The sequence below is a fragment of the Entelurus aequoreus genome, linkage group LG02 (assembly GCF_033978785.1).
Source record: "Entelurus aequoreus isolate RoL-2023_Sb linkage group LG02, RoL_Eaeq_v1.1, whole genome shotgun sequence".
Taxonomy (NCBI): domain Eukaryota; kingdom Metazoa; phylum Chordata; class Actinopteri; order Syngnathiformes; family Syngnathidae; genus Entelurus; species Entelurus aequoreus.
Window position 1 is genome coordinate 81,603,148 of NC_084732.1, and position 16,908 is coordinate 81,620,055.

A 16,908-nucleotide genomic window follows, 5' to 3' on the forward strand; every position below is an offset into this window, starting at 1 on the left:
TTGACATCCCACTGGGTTGTGAGTTTTTCCTTGCCCTTATGTGGGCTCTGAACCGAGGATGTCGTTGTGGCTTGTGCAGCCCTTTGAGACACTTGTGATTTAGGGCTATATGAATAAACATTGATTGATTGATTGATTGATAACAAGTAAACATAAGCAAAATGCCACACAACTGAAATGGTTCTTCACACAGATAGTTTCATTGCCTACATGGGGACGACATGACTCCTGGCTCATGTTGGGGCCAAACTCGCCACAACAATACACACACTAATTGTTTACAGTATCAAGTTTGCAGGAGAAGTAGCCAGAGGACAGCAGCTCAGCGGGTCCTCCGACAGACTATTTACATACACCACATAAAATCCCCATTAGCCGTTTGGACATGCACCTCTGCTGCTGCAGGATTAATGCTCGTCATGCTACATTCACCACATTCCGCCAGAAGCTGCCGCGTGCGGATGACACACGCTCGGATTTGTTAGCTGTGAAAGAAAGAATCAAACACAAAAGCCATTTGGAGAATGCAGCTGAGCACAACCGACCTAATGGGAAACCTCGAATTCCGAAATGAATGCAGCAATATATTACAAAATGGAAATGCCAATTCAGACACACACGTGTGCCGTGTGCACATAATGCAAATCTAGTGTGGGAAATTAAAAAAGTATCATGTTTTTTTTTTTCCCGTATTATTTCAGCCACAAGTTTCCATCTAAAAAGAGACATGCATTGTTATGCAGGGAGACACTGGGTTTTCCAATGTATTCTCCTCTTCTTTGTGCAAAACCATTCTATTAAAGCCACACACCTTACCCTGAAGCATTAGGCATAATAAAAGTGGTTTGAGATGCAGCCCATGTAGCTCTCAGTCAAGCAAGGACCTCAGTTTGCAGCTTCCACACTCAACCCCCTGAGTACACAGTGCAACACAACTCTCTTTAACAACAAACTTTTTGACTGGGGGGCCACATTGGGATCAAAAAAATTTGGCCGGAGTGCATACAAAGTAACTATATTATATATATATATATATATATATATATATATATATATATATATATATATATATATATATATATATATATATATATATATATATATATACCGTATTTCCTTGAATAGCCGCAGGGGTGTTAATTAATTTAAAACCTCCTGTCACACCTGCGTTTACCGGAAACCGGCGGGATGGCCGTGCATGCGGTAATTATTTTAAAACCTCTTCTCACTCCGGCGTTTACCAAAAGGAATCCATAAAATTTAGGCGTGCGCTTTGAGTGTGATGTAAGCATACCATCATGAAAAGCACATTTAATTAAAAAAAACGTTATTATGGTCTTACCTGTACTTATAAATGGAGTCCATTTGCAGCTCCTTCTGACCAAAAGCATCGATAACTTGTTTATAGAAGTCTTCCTTATTTTCTTTCTTCAGTTTTAAAAGTCTCTGTTTCGATTGAGATATTCCTTTAATTATTACCTCCTGCTTCGATTGAAAGTCCAGTTTAGAAAACTGTTTTATTTTAGATACCGGTATGTAATCCTCCATGTTAAAAGTTCAGGCAGAGGAAAAAAAAATAATCTCTTGCTGCGTGTGTTCACTTCTTCTGCAGTACCGGAAGTCGCAAGAAGGATCACTAGCGCGGCAGCGCCCTCTACCACCAGGAGGCGGGAGTCATTTAATGACTTATACAGTATTTCACACACGCAGCTACGGTATATTAATAAAACATAGCTGCTTACTGTTCTCTTTAGCATACTGTACCGGTATTCAATAGATTGGACCTTAAATCCTACTGAAAAGCTCTTTATCTTTTTTCCTTTGTGCGATTGTAAACTACTGAAAGCAGCTTCCTCCATTTTGAAAATGAGGACAGATGCGTCACTCGTGACGTAACGAATTTGACCCGGTGGAAGTTCTAGCCATATGCTAAATATTTTGCGAAACGAGTTTGACCCGGCGAAAATTATAGACATGCGATAATAAAATTAATATTTTGCGAAACGAATTTGATCCAGCTTCAATAATAAACTGGCGATAAGGCCAAGCATGCGTTAATTATTTTGAGAAACAAGTTTGACCCGGCAGTAATTCTAGACGTGCTAGTGTTCTTCCAATTGTGCTCTTTTGGTCTGCAAATAATACGTGTCGGCCTTGATAGTGGTATGCAGGGAGTAGCCGTAACTTCTTTTCCTTATCTGTTCCTGTGTCCAGCTGAGGGGAAGAATGGGCATGTGTTTTGGGCTGCAGGGAGAGACAACGAGGGTGGGAGCGAGAAACATATGATAGAAGAGAAGGCTTCCGTATTTTAGGGAAGATCGATCTTAGCTGCGCGAGTGAACGCTTCTGTACTGGATTGGTCTCACGTTTGTTTTCAAAGCTTTGAAAATAAATCACAAAATACCTCTTCTGTCTGGTGTTGAATTTGAGTTTAGCTTATGTGTCATCAAAAGAACTTGGGAGTGACCAGAAACTTAAATTCCCTGGAGGAACATCTGGTCGAACGCAACAATATATATATATATATATATATATATATATATATATATATATATATATATATATATATATATATATATATATATATATATATATATATATATATATATATATATATATATATATATATAGCCTATACATATATGTGTACATAGTATAATAATATAATGGACATATAATTAATTAATGATTATTAGAATTAAATATTAAGAGCAGGGGTGTCAAACTCATTTTAGATCGGGGGCCACATGGAGAAAAAAGTGGGCCGGACTGGTACAATCTCGGCACGATAACCTAAAAATAAAGACAGCTTTTCAGATTGTTTTCTTTGTTTAAAAATAAAACAAGTACATTCTGAAAATGTACAAATCATAATGTTGTTGGGATTTTTTTTTACACTTACAGGTTGCGGTTAATAGTATTCTATCTTTTATTTGTCGTTATTTATACTTTCTGAATAAATAATGCGATAATGTTCGTCAGTCAACTCATTGTTGTTCATTTTCAATCTATCGAGATAAAAAAATAATATCAAAATTACAGGTTGTTATTTATGTAGTTTGCTCATTTCCCTCGACTTGTGCACTAACCTCATGTGTTTTTTTTTGTTTTTTTTAAATATGTAGCATCATCTACAAATAATTGCTATTGCGACATCTAGAGGACACATTTAGAACAGCATTTTCTTTCATTCAAAAATTTCGGCTCATTTTTATACTTAGCAAACTCATGCCGCGGGCCGGATAAAACCTGTTCGCGGGCCTGCCCTGAGCATGTGAAAGTTCAAATCCTACCTTGTTTACCTTCGTGACGACCTCCTTAAAGCTTTGCAGTCAATCAAAAATATCAAGCCAAACATGCGCCAAACATGGATACGTGTGGAGCTTTTCCCATCATGCTTTGCAGTGGATTTAAATGGGTGTAATTTTGATATTTTTATAGTGTTAGGCTGTTTTATATAATATAAACAAAGTTCAGTGAACAGGTTGTGTTGAATGTTTTTTTTTTGCGCCATGACTAGGGGAGGTTATTTGGATTGGGTCATACAAGAAAAATTCAATAAAAACTAGAACAGCCTAATAGCTATAACTAGCACACATACATCTATCAAAAGGCTTTTTTAAAAAGAAGGGTTTTGAAGCCTTTTTTAAAAGCATCCACAGTCTGTGGTGCCCTCAGGTGGTCAGGGAGAGCGTTCCACAGACTGGGAGCGGCGGAGCAGAAAGCCCGGTCTCCCATGGTTCGGAGCTTTGTCCTCGGAGGTTGGAGGAGTTTAGCCTGTCCGGAGCGGAGGTGTCGTGTGGAGGATTTGGGGCTGAGCAGTACTTTGAGGTAGAGGGGGGCATTTCCATGGAGGCACTGGTGAGTTAGTAGGGAGACTTTGAATTCAATCCTGAGTGGAACAGGAAGCCAGTGAAGGGACTTGATGTGGTCGTATTTCCGCACTCTATTTGTTCTATATTCTCAATGGAACATTTCAAGTTTTGGTGTTGTTTACTTGAGTCATATTGCAGCCTACACGTATCTCTTATGTGTGACTGCCATCTGGTCACACTTATCATTTCACCATGTACCAAATAAAATAGATTCGAGGTTGGTAAGCACAATCAGAATTATTCCGTACATTAGGCGGTTATAAGGCGCACCGTCGAGTTTTGAGAAAATGAAAGGATTTTAAGTGCGCCTAATAGTCCGAAAAATACGGTACATTAGTAGCTCACCTATCTTTTATTTTTGCCAAAGTAACTCCCATATGGAATGGAACTTTATCGTCAGTGCACTTAAAAGAACATTAAAACATTTTTTTTTCAGTTTGAGACCAGGAAAAAAAAAGGAACGATATGAAAATCAAATTTATTCACGGTTATTGTGACCGAAATTATCATGCTCATTATCGTTATTGTTCATGAAAAAGTACTTAGACACACACTGAAATGTCAGTCAACCATTTATAAATACACATTAGTAGGCTAAATGAACCTCTTTAACATACACACTGAAATGTTTGACCAAGTTGAAAAAAACCTATATAATCAATCGACACACTGTTAGAAAGCCCACAATGTTGCATGTTTTGTGTTTCATCGCAACATGCTTCATTGATAGTGTTCTGGCGGGCATCCTACTGTGTTCAGCGGTCCTTGAACGCACCGTAAAACCAGCTCTAAGTATTGAACGATCACTCTTGTAGGTTCGATGTGCACAATCCAATAGTTAATTTGTTAAGACAGCAATGTGTTTAGAGAGGTTTAGATTGGGGTATGTATTTTCTTAATATCATGTTAACATTCAGCCTAGCCCCAGTTAGGGAGTTTATCAAAGTGCGGTTATTGATCTTGGTATTTCAATAATTTTGATTTAAAACAATCATAGTTTTACCGTGGTTATCATCTCCAAGGCTCAATTTTTAGATCCCATTCCTTTTAATCATTACATGCTGCCTATCAGTTTCCTCCAGTTAAAGATACACAGTTGTACATTGATGTCTCCTGATGACAGGACCAAGAGATACCCTCTTTAACTGCATTTTAGACATCAAGTCATGGATGGCAGTTCATTTTTTATAGCTCAACCAGGACAAAACAGAGGTTTTACTTATGGATCCTGAAGGCCAGAGGAAGAAAACTTTTGCAAAATTAAAACATTGTATAAAACACAATCTATAAAAGATATGGGCATGATTTTTGACTCCCAGCTGACTTTTAGCCCATGTGTAAAACATATTACAAAAATATTTTTTCATCATCTTAAAGGCCTACTGAAATGAATTTTTTTTATTTAAACAGGGATAGCAGATCCATTTTATGTGTCATACTTGATCATTTCGCGATATTGCCATATTTTTGCTGAAAGGATTTAGTAGAGAACATCGACGATAAAGTTCGCAACTTTTGGTCGCTGATAAAAAAAGCCTTGCCTGTACCGGAAGTAGCGTGACGTCACAGGTTGAAAGGCTCCTCAGCAGCGAGAGCGATTTGGACCGAGAAAGCGACGATTACCCCATTAATTTGAGCGAGGATGAAAGATTTGTGGATGAGGAACGTGAGAGTGAAGGACTAGAGTGCAGTGCAGGACGTATCTTTTTTCGCTCTGACCGTAACTTAGGTACAAGCTGGCTCATTGGATTCCACACTTTCTCCTTTTTCTATTGTGGATCACGGATTTGTATTTTAAACCACCTCGGATACTATATCCTCTTGAAAATGAGAGTCGAGAACGCAAAATGGACATTCACAGTGACTTTTATCTCCACGACAATACATCGGCGAAGCACTTTAGCTACGGAGGTAATGTGATAGCATCAGGCTTAAATGCAGATAGAAACAAAAGAAATAAACCCCTGACTGGAAGGATAGACAGAAAATCAACAACAATATTAAACCATGGACCTGTAACTACACGGTTAATGCTTTCCAGCCTGGCGAAGCTTAACAATGCTGTTGCTAACGACGCCATTGAAGCTAACTTAGCTACGGGACCTCACAGAGCTATGCTAAAAACAATAGCTATCCACCTACGCCAGCCAGCCCTCATCTGCTCATCAACACCCGTGCTCACCTGCGTTCCAGCGATCGACGGAGCGACGAAAGACTTCACCCGATCATCGATGCGGTCGGCGGCTAGCGTCAGATAGCGCGTCTGCTATCCAAGTCAAAGTCCTCCTGGTTGTGTTGCTGCAGCCAGCCGCTAATACACCGATCCCACCTACAACTTTCTTCTTTGCAGTCTCCATTGTTCATTAAACAAATTGCAAAAGATTCACCAACACAGATGTCCAGAATACTGTGGAATTTTGCGATGAAAACAACAGCTTTTTGTATTGGATTCAATGCTGTCCGAATACTTCCGTTTCAACCATTGACGTCACTCACATATGTCATCATACATAGACGTTTTCAACCGGAAGTTTCGCGGGAAATTTAAAATTGCACTTTATAAGTTAACCCGGCCGTATTGGCATGTGTTGCAATGTTAAGATTTCATCATTGATATATAAACTATCAGACTGCGTGGTCGGTAGTAGTGGGTTTCAGTAGGCCTTTAAGAACATAGCCAGATTCCGCCCGTTTCTCTCTCAGACCAAAACTAAGGTGCTAATGCATGCCTTTATTTCCTGTCCTTCACACTAATGTAAATGCCCTGATCTCTGCACTGCAAAAAGTCAGTGTTCAAAAACAATAAAAATAAAATAAAAAAATTAGGGGTATTTTAATTTGGTTTAATTTTTTATCTAAGCAAAATTATCTGCCAATAGAACAAGAAAATGTGGCTTGTCAAGTCTTTCCAAATTAAGTAAAATTAGCTAACCTCAATGAACCCAAAAATACCTTAAAATAAGTATATTCTCACTAATAACAACTGTACTACTATACGAGTACATATTTTCTATTGTTTCATTGAAAATAAAACGGCAAAGTCCATTTGGCTGTCATCTGTTTTAATATGAGACTCAATTGTGTCAAAGTCATGATTTTTTTTCTCATGCTTGAAATAAAAAAATATTACTTTAAAAAAGTAGTTTTATACTTGTGAGTGTTGATGACACAGCTTTGCAACAGTTGATATTCTAGTTTCAAGCATGTTTTACTCAATATAGGTCATAAAATCTCAGCAACTAGCAGTAATATTCTTACTGAGATCATTTAGGACCAAAACACTTAAAACAAGTAAAACACTCTAACATAAAATCTGTTTAGTGAGAAGAATTATCTTATCAGACAAAAAATAAGCAAATATCCCCCTTATTTGAGATATTTCATCTTACTTAGATTTCAGTTTTTACAGTGTGGTCTTCAAAAAAAAAAAAAATTAGTAGTCTACACTTATTACAAAACTCAGGACCAGAAGGCGGGAGCACATTACACCAGTTTTAAAGTCGCCGCATTGGCTCCCTGTCCCGCTCGAAGGTTGATTTTAAAGTTCCATTATTAGTTTTTAAATGCCTTCTTATCTATCTGACCTGGTTTTACTGCATCAACTCTCGCGGATCCTTTGGCCTTTTATCTTTAATAATAATAATATAAAGTTGCCGGGCCAGCAACTTGAGGGTTCCAGGTTCGATCCCTGCTTCCGTCAAGCTCGTCACTGCCGCTTTACCCACCTGCTCCCAGTTCCACTCACACTGGTTTAAATATAGATAATGGATTCCACTATGTAAATCGCTTTGAGTCTCTAGAGAAAAGCGCTGTATAAAAACAATTCATTTCACTTCACAATTCACTTCCATAATGGATTAGGTTTATATAGCGCTTCACACTCACTCAAAGCGCTTCACAGAGATGTGAGAACAAATCATCCATTCACTGAACGCTTTATCTTATTTATATTCAACTCTGTCTCCAAATAGCCTACAAATAAAGATACATACACTTTTATAATACTAAGTGACACGTTTTAATTGCCAGTTTTTCGTACTTACCTGTGCGGAAGAAAAAGTAGTTCCCCCATTCGCGTTTCATTTAGACAAAATCTCAATGATTTGGTGACGTTACACTGTTCCTGTTCATGATCTGCATTATCCCCAATAATAAAGACGAAGTATCCTTCCAGCGACGGGCAGTCAAAGCCAAAGTGCTATTGATCGCTGTCAATGACGTAAGAGGAAACATGACCACGGAAGTAAATGGGGAGGGGAGGGGGTTTGTAGGGGAAAGAAATTTGGCGTGACACAGCACACCACAACACAACAGAAGAAGAAGAAAAAAATAAAAAGATGTGGTAAACGTGGTACGCGAAAAACTAAAAAAGGGAATACTAAAGACCAGGGAAAAAAAATAACAATAATAGTCAACACTTTCTTAATGGAAATGACAATATTATTATAATAATGATACATAATATTATCACGCATTAATATCTCTTAGCCTCTAATGCGTGGCCAAGAGATATTAATGCGTGGCACGCATTGAATGTCTCTGCTGCATTGGATCAGTCTCCTTTCTTTAACAGGCAAAAGCTTTCTAACCTCACTAATGCCTTGCATCGTCTATATTAGATATATAACAACGTGGCTGGTGGCGGGTGGTTGTGCTTTTGATAAAATGTTAGTTCGGGTGAATGGTGGGTGGATGACGACTTTTGTGATGCGGTTGCGGATGAAATAATTGCCTATCCGCGCATCTCTAGTGGACGGTCTTATTTACGTGGCTCACCTTCGCCAGCGTCTTCTCCCCGTCATCTTTGTTGTAGCGGTGTAGCGTGCAAGGACGGGGGTGGAAGAAGTTTCAAAAGATGGAGCTAACTGTTTTAATGACATTCAATCAATAATGGGGCAGCATCTCCTCATCCGCCGGAAATGTGTCCTGTGAAAAACCGTCCGACCGGAACTCTCTAATACAGTTTTTCTTAACCTTGTCGGAGGTACCGAACCCCGCCGGTTTCATATATTCAAAGTAACAAAGACTTAATTTAGAGTTATTTGATTAGGGTTAGGGTTAGGGTTAGGGTTAGGGTTAGAGGGTTAGGGCCAGGGTTAGAGGGTTAGGGTTATAATAAGGCCATGCCGAACAAGGCATTAATAAGTACTTGATAATGACTAGTTAAGAGCCAATATGTTACTAATTTGCATGTTAATAAGCAACTAATTAATGGTGAATATGTTCCCCATACTAAAGTGTTACCATGTTTTTTTACTGGTGCAGAAAATGAACCGTGCATGAACATCACCTTGTTCAAAGAACAAAACCAACACAGTGCATAAACTCACAACAAATTACACACCTGCAAATCAGTGTGACTTCTGCTGTTGCCGTATCCGTAATACGCCGATAGGGAGAAGTTTTTATTTACACGATGAGTTGGGTGTGTCTTGACCTCCGCCGAACCCCTGAGCCCGACTCACCGAACCCCTAGGGTTCGATCGAACCCAGGTTAAGAACCACAGCTCTAATAACTAAAGTTATTTGGGTGAATAATGTAAACTCACTATACCGGTATGTTTTAGCGCTTTCATGGCGAGTTTACTGAAAGATATCAGTAAGAACTTTACACTACTTTATATTACAAATGGCAACAGTGGAGGATGAATGTCCCATAACAAGAAGATAGAGAAAAATAAGAAGCTTATCGACGACCTTGTCGGTACGGACTACAAAGGCGGAAGCGCACAATTTTTCAGGACTTATGCAGATCCCAAATACAGATCAGCAGGTACTAGAAGGTAAGAAATGTTGCTATTGCATAATATTGCAAAACAAAACGTCAGATAATATGTCTTACCTTATACACACACCATAATAATACTCGTATGTTGAAGCACAGTACAATCCATCAAGCTGTGCGGCTTCTCAGCTTACCAAAGTCGTACTAAAACATTTTGATAGATTTTTGAGCGCAGTGTGTAATGTTCTATATTTTCAATGGAACATATGAAATGTTGGTGTTGTTTACTTGAGTCATATTGCCATTATAGTGCAGTCTACGCGTATCTCTTATATTTGACTGCCATCTACTGGTCACACTTATCATTACACCATGTACCAAATAAAATTGCTTTGAGGTCGGTAAGCAAAACCAGAATTACATTGTGTCATGAGGTTTTCCAGGCTGAAATAACACGTCCTTATTATGCACATGAATATAATTGCGGCTTTTGGATCGTTTTACTTCTATTGTGAACCGTGTCGGTTATCGTTAGTAATCTGCACGAAGCATTACATTATGGAATCGGGTCGACCGAGACCAGCTTTTTTAACAGTGCCAAAAAAGGGCAGCCTGGGCGCGATTCAGTGTGCTTACACGAGCCATACCTACATGTTTTAGGTGTTAATATTTTCACTGAATCACAGAAATTATTTTTAATTTTTTTAATGTGTATTTTTAAAATCTGACGTATACAAAGTAAAGTATTGTACATGACTACATTTCAATTGGGACAATTGTGCATATTAAACAGCATGTGAATAATGTATAGCATATTTTTCTACATCATTAATCATTCAACCAATTGTGTCACAGAACCGCGTGTTGGCGTGACCCCAACATGCAGAGACGGCAGGTGGCGTGCAGGGAGAAGGTCCTTTTATTAGATTATTATTAAAGAGAAGGCTTTTCACAATCGGGGGCAGAACTGAAAACCACGGATGAGTGACTAAGGCTCCGTTTACATTGAACACCAAATCTAATTTTTTTGCCCTCAAGTGACACGGATAGGATCTTTTTTTGCCACTCTAAACGCTCCAAAGTGCTTCAAATCGGATTATTGCGCATCAAAATTCAAGCCACATCAGGAGGTAGCCTCAATCTGTTGAGGATCTGATTTTTTTTTACGTGACTGCAGTCTAAACGTAAATGCGATCTGTTTGCAACTTATACGTAATTTTCCGTGTGTGCAGGAAAAGACAAGTCCCGCCAGCAGATGTTGATATGTCATCACAACATTCGGTTTCGGCAGCGCTGTTTCGGTGATCAAAGTATTTTTTCGGCGGCCACATTTATGGTGCATCATTAGTCATACATACATATGAGTTGAAAAATAAAGCTCATATAGATCCATGCTGGTCATTGTCTGCCATACAAATTAGGCCAAAACCAACTCTTTGTTGCTTGTTCTCCTTACCTGCACTAATAAACGCAATCATGGCACTTAGCCACTGATGCATTTATGGCCACACAAACTGTGAACTCCCAACACCACACAAAGTGTAAATTTCAAGTCGTTACACTATGACTCCTTAATCAGATGTGTGCTTATTCTACTGTCATTTACTTAGAATGTTAATGTATGGATATTAATTATAAAATGCTGTTACTAGATTACAGTAATGCTAATAAAAAAATAAAATATTTTACAGACAAAATTACAGGAATGTACACATTCCCCCCTACTTACATCTCATTGTGCAACATGTGAATACCTATTCCTGAAAGAGGTACACATTCCTTCCAAAGTAGGACCCCACCCCAAACATACACACTAGTACCTCATGAAAAACAATATTTTGTTTTTGTTATTTTCATTGTAAGTGGGCCTAATCATCTATATTAGAAAATAATCTCATGAAAATGACTGCTGTCATTTGATTATAATAATAATAAGACATTTAAATGGTTATGATGTCACGTTTGGGACAGACGCATGTCTGACGTTGCTCACATGTGAACTCCAACGCCACACAAAGTTCCAGGTCGTTACACACCTGCTCCGTGGCCTGGTGGTTAGAGTGTCCGCCCTGAGATTGGTAAATCGTGAGTTCAAACCCTGGCCGAGTCATGCCAAAGACTAAAAAAATGGGACCCATTACCTCCCTGCTTGGCACTCAGCATCAAAGGTTGGAATTTTGGGTTAAATCACCAAAAATGATTCCCGGGGCGCGGCCACCGCTGCTGCTCACTTCTCCCCTCACCTCACAGGAGGTGAGGATGATGGGCCAAATGCAGAGGATAATCTCACCACACCTAGTGTGTGTGTGACAATCATTGGTACTTTAACTTTTAACTATGACTCCTTAATCAGATGTGTGCTTATTCTACTGTAATTTACCAAGAATTTTAATTTATGGATATTAATCATAAAATGCTGTTACTAGATTACAGTAATGCTGATAAAAAAATATATATATTTTATAGACAGAAAGTTACAGGAATGTACACTTTCCCCCCTACTTACATCTCATTGTGCAACATGTAAATAGGGGAACTTGATGTTATCTCTGAAAGGGGTACACATTCTTTCCAAAGTAGGACCCCCACCCATTTTGTTTTTGTTATTTTCATTGTAAGTGGGCCAAATCATCTATATTAGAAAAAAATCTCATGAAAACATTTGATTATAATAATAAGACATTTAAAGGCCTACTGAAATTATTTTTTTAAATTTAAACGGGGATAGCAGATCCATTCTATGTGTCATACTTGATCATTTCACGATATAGCCATATTTTTGATGAAAGGATTTAGTAGAGAACAACGACGATAAAGATCGCAACTTTTGGTCGCTGATTAAAAAAAAGCCTTGCCCCTACCGGAAGTAGCGTGACGTAGTCAGTTGAAAGGCTCCTCACATTTTCCTATTGTTTTCAATGCAGCTAGAGCGATTCGGACCGAGAAAGCGATGATTACCCCATTAATTTGAGCGAAGATGAAAGATTTGTGGATGAGGAACGTTAGAGTGAAGGACTAGAATGCAGTACAAGACATATATTTTTTCGCTCTGTATTCAAAGGTGTACCAATACTTCCGTTTAACTAGTGACGTCACTCGCATACGTCATCATACAAAGACGTTTTCAACCGGAAGTTTAGCGGGAAATTTAAAATTGCACTTTATAAGTTAACCCGGCCGTATTGGCATGTGTTGCAATGTTAAGATTTCATCATTGATATATAAACTATCAGACTGCATGGTCGGTAGTAGTGGGTTTCAGTAGGCCTTTAAATGGTTACGTGTCATGTTTGGGACAGATGTTGCTCACGGAATGTTAAAGGAGTTTTTGCGTTTGCTCACTAAATCAGGAGTCTCAAGGTTGGCAAGTATGTCTAAAGTAGAAAAATACAAACTAGCAGGCACACATGCCATACTGACACAAAGCAATAATCCTGCACCAGGCGACACTAAACAGGCGAGATTAACTAACGGAGAACAGGTGCGCTGGCAAGAAACCAAAGAAAATGCGAAGGCGCAGCAAAGCAAGAGATCCAAACAGAAAGTAGAACCAACATAACCGCACCAGGACAGGAAAATAGCAAACAAAGTCCAAACTACACAACAAAATGTTTCTCTTCATAAATGTTTAATTCAAACCAAATGGAGTTTGTTGCAATGAAAGAACATCACAGCAGGCACGGTTGATAGGACTTAACTTTTAGAATGTATCATATATACCATTGATTTAAAGTTGACTGAGTAAATGTAATATGCTTTGATTGGAAAAGGTTTAATCACTGATCTAAATGCTGATTGTGTTTTTGTTCAGTGATTCGGTATTTCATTTTTATACAAAAATCAAAGCTAGACCATCCATTCACACTGCTCTCTGATTAGATGGTATTGGAAACCCGAGTTGTATCGATTGTTGCTTGCCATAAAGCCACTGATTTGTAAAATAACTGTGTTAAAAGCGTAAATGTTGGTCCACTGGTTTATTGTTTTTCCTCGTAGCAAGTGTTTGCATCTGGTTAGCCATGTGTATAATTACGGGCCTTAAGTTCAGCAGAGACTCTTTAGGCCTTTGCCTGAGGATATCCAAGTTCAAGAGCGTTGAAGTGGGTCGGAAATAGCGTACCAGGGGCCTCAAAAACCTTTTTTCAAGTTTAGAGTATTCTTTTCCTTTATTTAAATGTCATAAAAACAGACGTCGTGAATGTTAAGATGAAATATATTTTGCTATGAACATTCAATGATAAGGTTGCTTTAATCAAATAAAGAATGTCTGAGACTACCTACACACAGCCCTTGCAAAAATGCAAAATGGCTCATTCCACCTCGTAGGGCGTTCGAACCAAAAACTAGCACACAACAAAGACTTTGTAAGGTCATGAAAGGTAACTCTGGTGCGTTCACACACAGCGCTAACATTTCGGAACAAGGATGAGGTGATAAAGAAAGGGAAAAATGCAAATCTGTCCGTGGCAACGTCGGAAGAAAGTTTGATGGGTGTCCAAACCGCTGCCGGCTTCTTCAATTTGTTCTTCTTTCTTCAACGCCCACATCTTATGACGTAGGCAAAATGTGGTCGCAATTTCTAATCACCATTATGTGCAGTATCTGTATCTTTAACCGCGACTCATTTGGCCAAAGTCCCTAGGAGGAGTTGAGGTATGACCCCTTTTTTTTTTCGCCCAAAAATTTCCCAAAACCTTTGTAGCAAAGTTTGGCGCCATACCACACCCACATCTTATGCTGTAGGAAAAATGTGTTTGGAATTCATCATCGCTTATTTGTGTAATATCTGTAATTTTAACCGTGACTCATTTGGCCAAAGGAGTTTGTGACAGTACGACCCCTTTTTTTTGCCGAAAAACAGCCAAAAACCATCGGTGCAATGTCCGGTGCCATACCACACCCACATCTTATGGCATAGACAAAATGTGTTCGCGATTTATCATCACCCGTATGTGTAGTATCTGTATCTTTAACTGCAACTTATTTGGCCAAAAGTCCCTAGCAGAAGGAGTTAAAGTATGACCGCTTTTTTTTCGGTGAAAAACGGCCAAAAACCATCGGAGCAAAGTTTGGTGCCATACCACACCCACATCTTATGCTGTGGGAAAAATGTGTTTGCGGTTTATCATCGCCTATTTGTGTAGTATCTGTAATTTTAACCACGACTCATTTGGCAAAAGTCCCTAGGAGAAGGAGTTAAAGTACAACCCCAAATAGACCCCCCCTTTTTTAGACCAGTTGATCTGCCGTTTCTTTTCTTCTCTCCTCTTCTCCCCTGTCCCTTACGAGGGGGAGTTGCATAGGTCCGGTGGCCATGGATGAAGTGCTGGCTGTCCAGAGCCGGGACCCCGGGTGGACCACTAGCCTGTGCATCGGTTGGGGACATCTCTGCGCTGCTGACCCGTCTCCGCTCGGGATGGTTTCCTGTTGGCCCCGCTGTGGACTGGACTCCCGCTGATGTGTTGGATCCACTGTGGACTGGACTTTCACAATGTTATGTCAGACCCACTCGACATCCGTTGCTTTCGGTCTCCCCTAGAGGGGGGGGGGGGGGGGGTTACCCACATATGCGGTCCTCTCCAAGGTTTCTCATAGTCATTCACCGACGTCCCACTGGGGTGAGTTTTTCCTTGCCCGTATGTGGGCTCTGTACCGAGGATGTCGTTGTGGCTTGTACAGCCCTTTGAGACACTTGTGATTTAGGGCTATATAAATAAACATTGATTGATTGATTGATGAACCCCTATTGTCTTTGCCGAAAAACGGCCAAAAATCATTGGAGCAAAGTTTGGTGCCATACCACACCCACATCTTATGCTGTGGGAAACATGTGTTTGCAGTTTATCATCGCCTATTTCTGTAGTATCTGTAATTTTAACCACGACTCATTTGGCAAAAGTGGCCTACCACTTTGTGGCTGAGTTGCTGTTGTTCCCAAACTCTTCCATTTTCTTATAAGAAAGCCGACAGTTGACTTTGGATTTTTTAGGAGCGAGGGCATTTCGTGACTGGATTTGTTGCACAGGTGGCACCCTATGACAGTTCCACGGTGGAAATCACTGAGCTCCTGAGAGCGGCCCATTCTTTCACAAATGTTTGTAGAAACAGTCTCTATGCCTAAGTCAGGGGTCGGCAACCTTTACCACTCAAAGAGCCATTTTGGCAAGTTTCACAAATTAAAGAAAGTAATGGGAGCCACTAAAAATTTTTTAAAATGAAAAACACTGCATACAAAGCTTAAATGCTTTGTGCTATGTTAACCAGGGGTCTCCGACACACGCACCGGCACGCACTTTAATGTGGAAATTTGATGTTAGTGCAGCCCGCGAGTTTTGAACTAATGGCGCTTGATAGCGTCATACTTGCCAACCCTCTCACTTTTCCCGAGAGACTCCCGAATATCAGAGCGTGATGACACTGCATTTGGCGCCCTCTACAGTCTGCCCTAACAGTGTACCTGCTCGACCACACGTAGAATGCAATTTCAGCTTGCTCACATAAGTGACAGCAAGGCATACTAACTCAGCAGCCACACATCTTACACTGACGGTACCAATACCCAGAATCCCATGCAGCCCTAACTCTTCCGCTCAACCAACGCACGGAGAGGGGGGGGGGGGGGGGGGTTTGATGTGTGGGGGGATTTGGTGGTAGCGGGGGTGTATAATGTAGACCGGAAGACTTAGGGCTGCATGGGATTCTGGGTAATGGTTGTGTTGTGTTTATGTTGTGTTACGGTGGGATGTTCTCCAGAAATGTGTTTTTCATTCTTTTTTGGTGTGGGTTCACAGTGTGGCGCATATTTGTAACGTAACAATGTTAAAGTTGTTTGATACGGCTACCGTCAGTGTAAGCTGTGTGGCTGATGAGTAAGTATGCTTTGCTGTCTCCTGTGTGTGCAAGTAATAACAACATGCAACATGTGGCTGGACTGGCAAACTGTATGTAAATGCTATAGAGGACAATTACTGCAGTGCAATTAGGGCACGCCCTTTATTTAGTAATTACAGTGTAAATAGGATTATTTTTTCCCTGGGAGCAATTTATGAGAGACACTGACATCCATAAATCTCCTGGGAAAATCGGGGGGGTCGGCATGTATGTAGCTGAGCCGCATCAGAGTGGTCAAGGAGCCGCATGCGGCTCCGGAGCCGCGGGTTGCCGACCCCTGGCCTAAGTGCTTGATTTTATACACCTGTGGCCCGACCAAGTGATTAGGACACCTGATTCTGATCATTTGGATGGGTGGCTAAATACTTTTGGCAATATAGTATATTTCCTTGTCACCCTCCAATGTACACACAAGCA

General features: G+C 39.9%; 1 protein-coding gene across 1 annotated transcript in view; it reads right to left on the reverse strand.

Moving 5' to 3' along the window:
• The window catches only part of LOC133642384 (protein kinase C-binding protein NELL1-like), a 474,421-nt gene that overhangs the window by 33,402 nt on the left and 424,111 nt on the right, over nt 1-16,908 (reverse strand). The window lies entirely within an intron of this gene.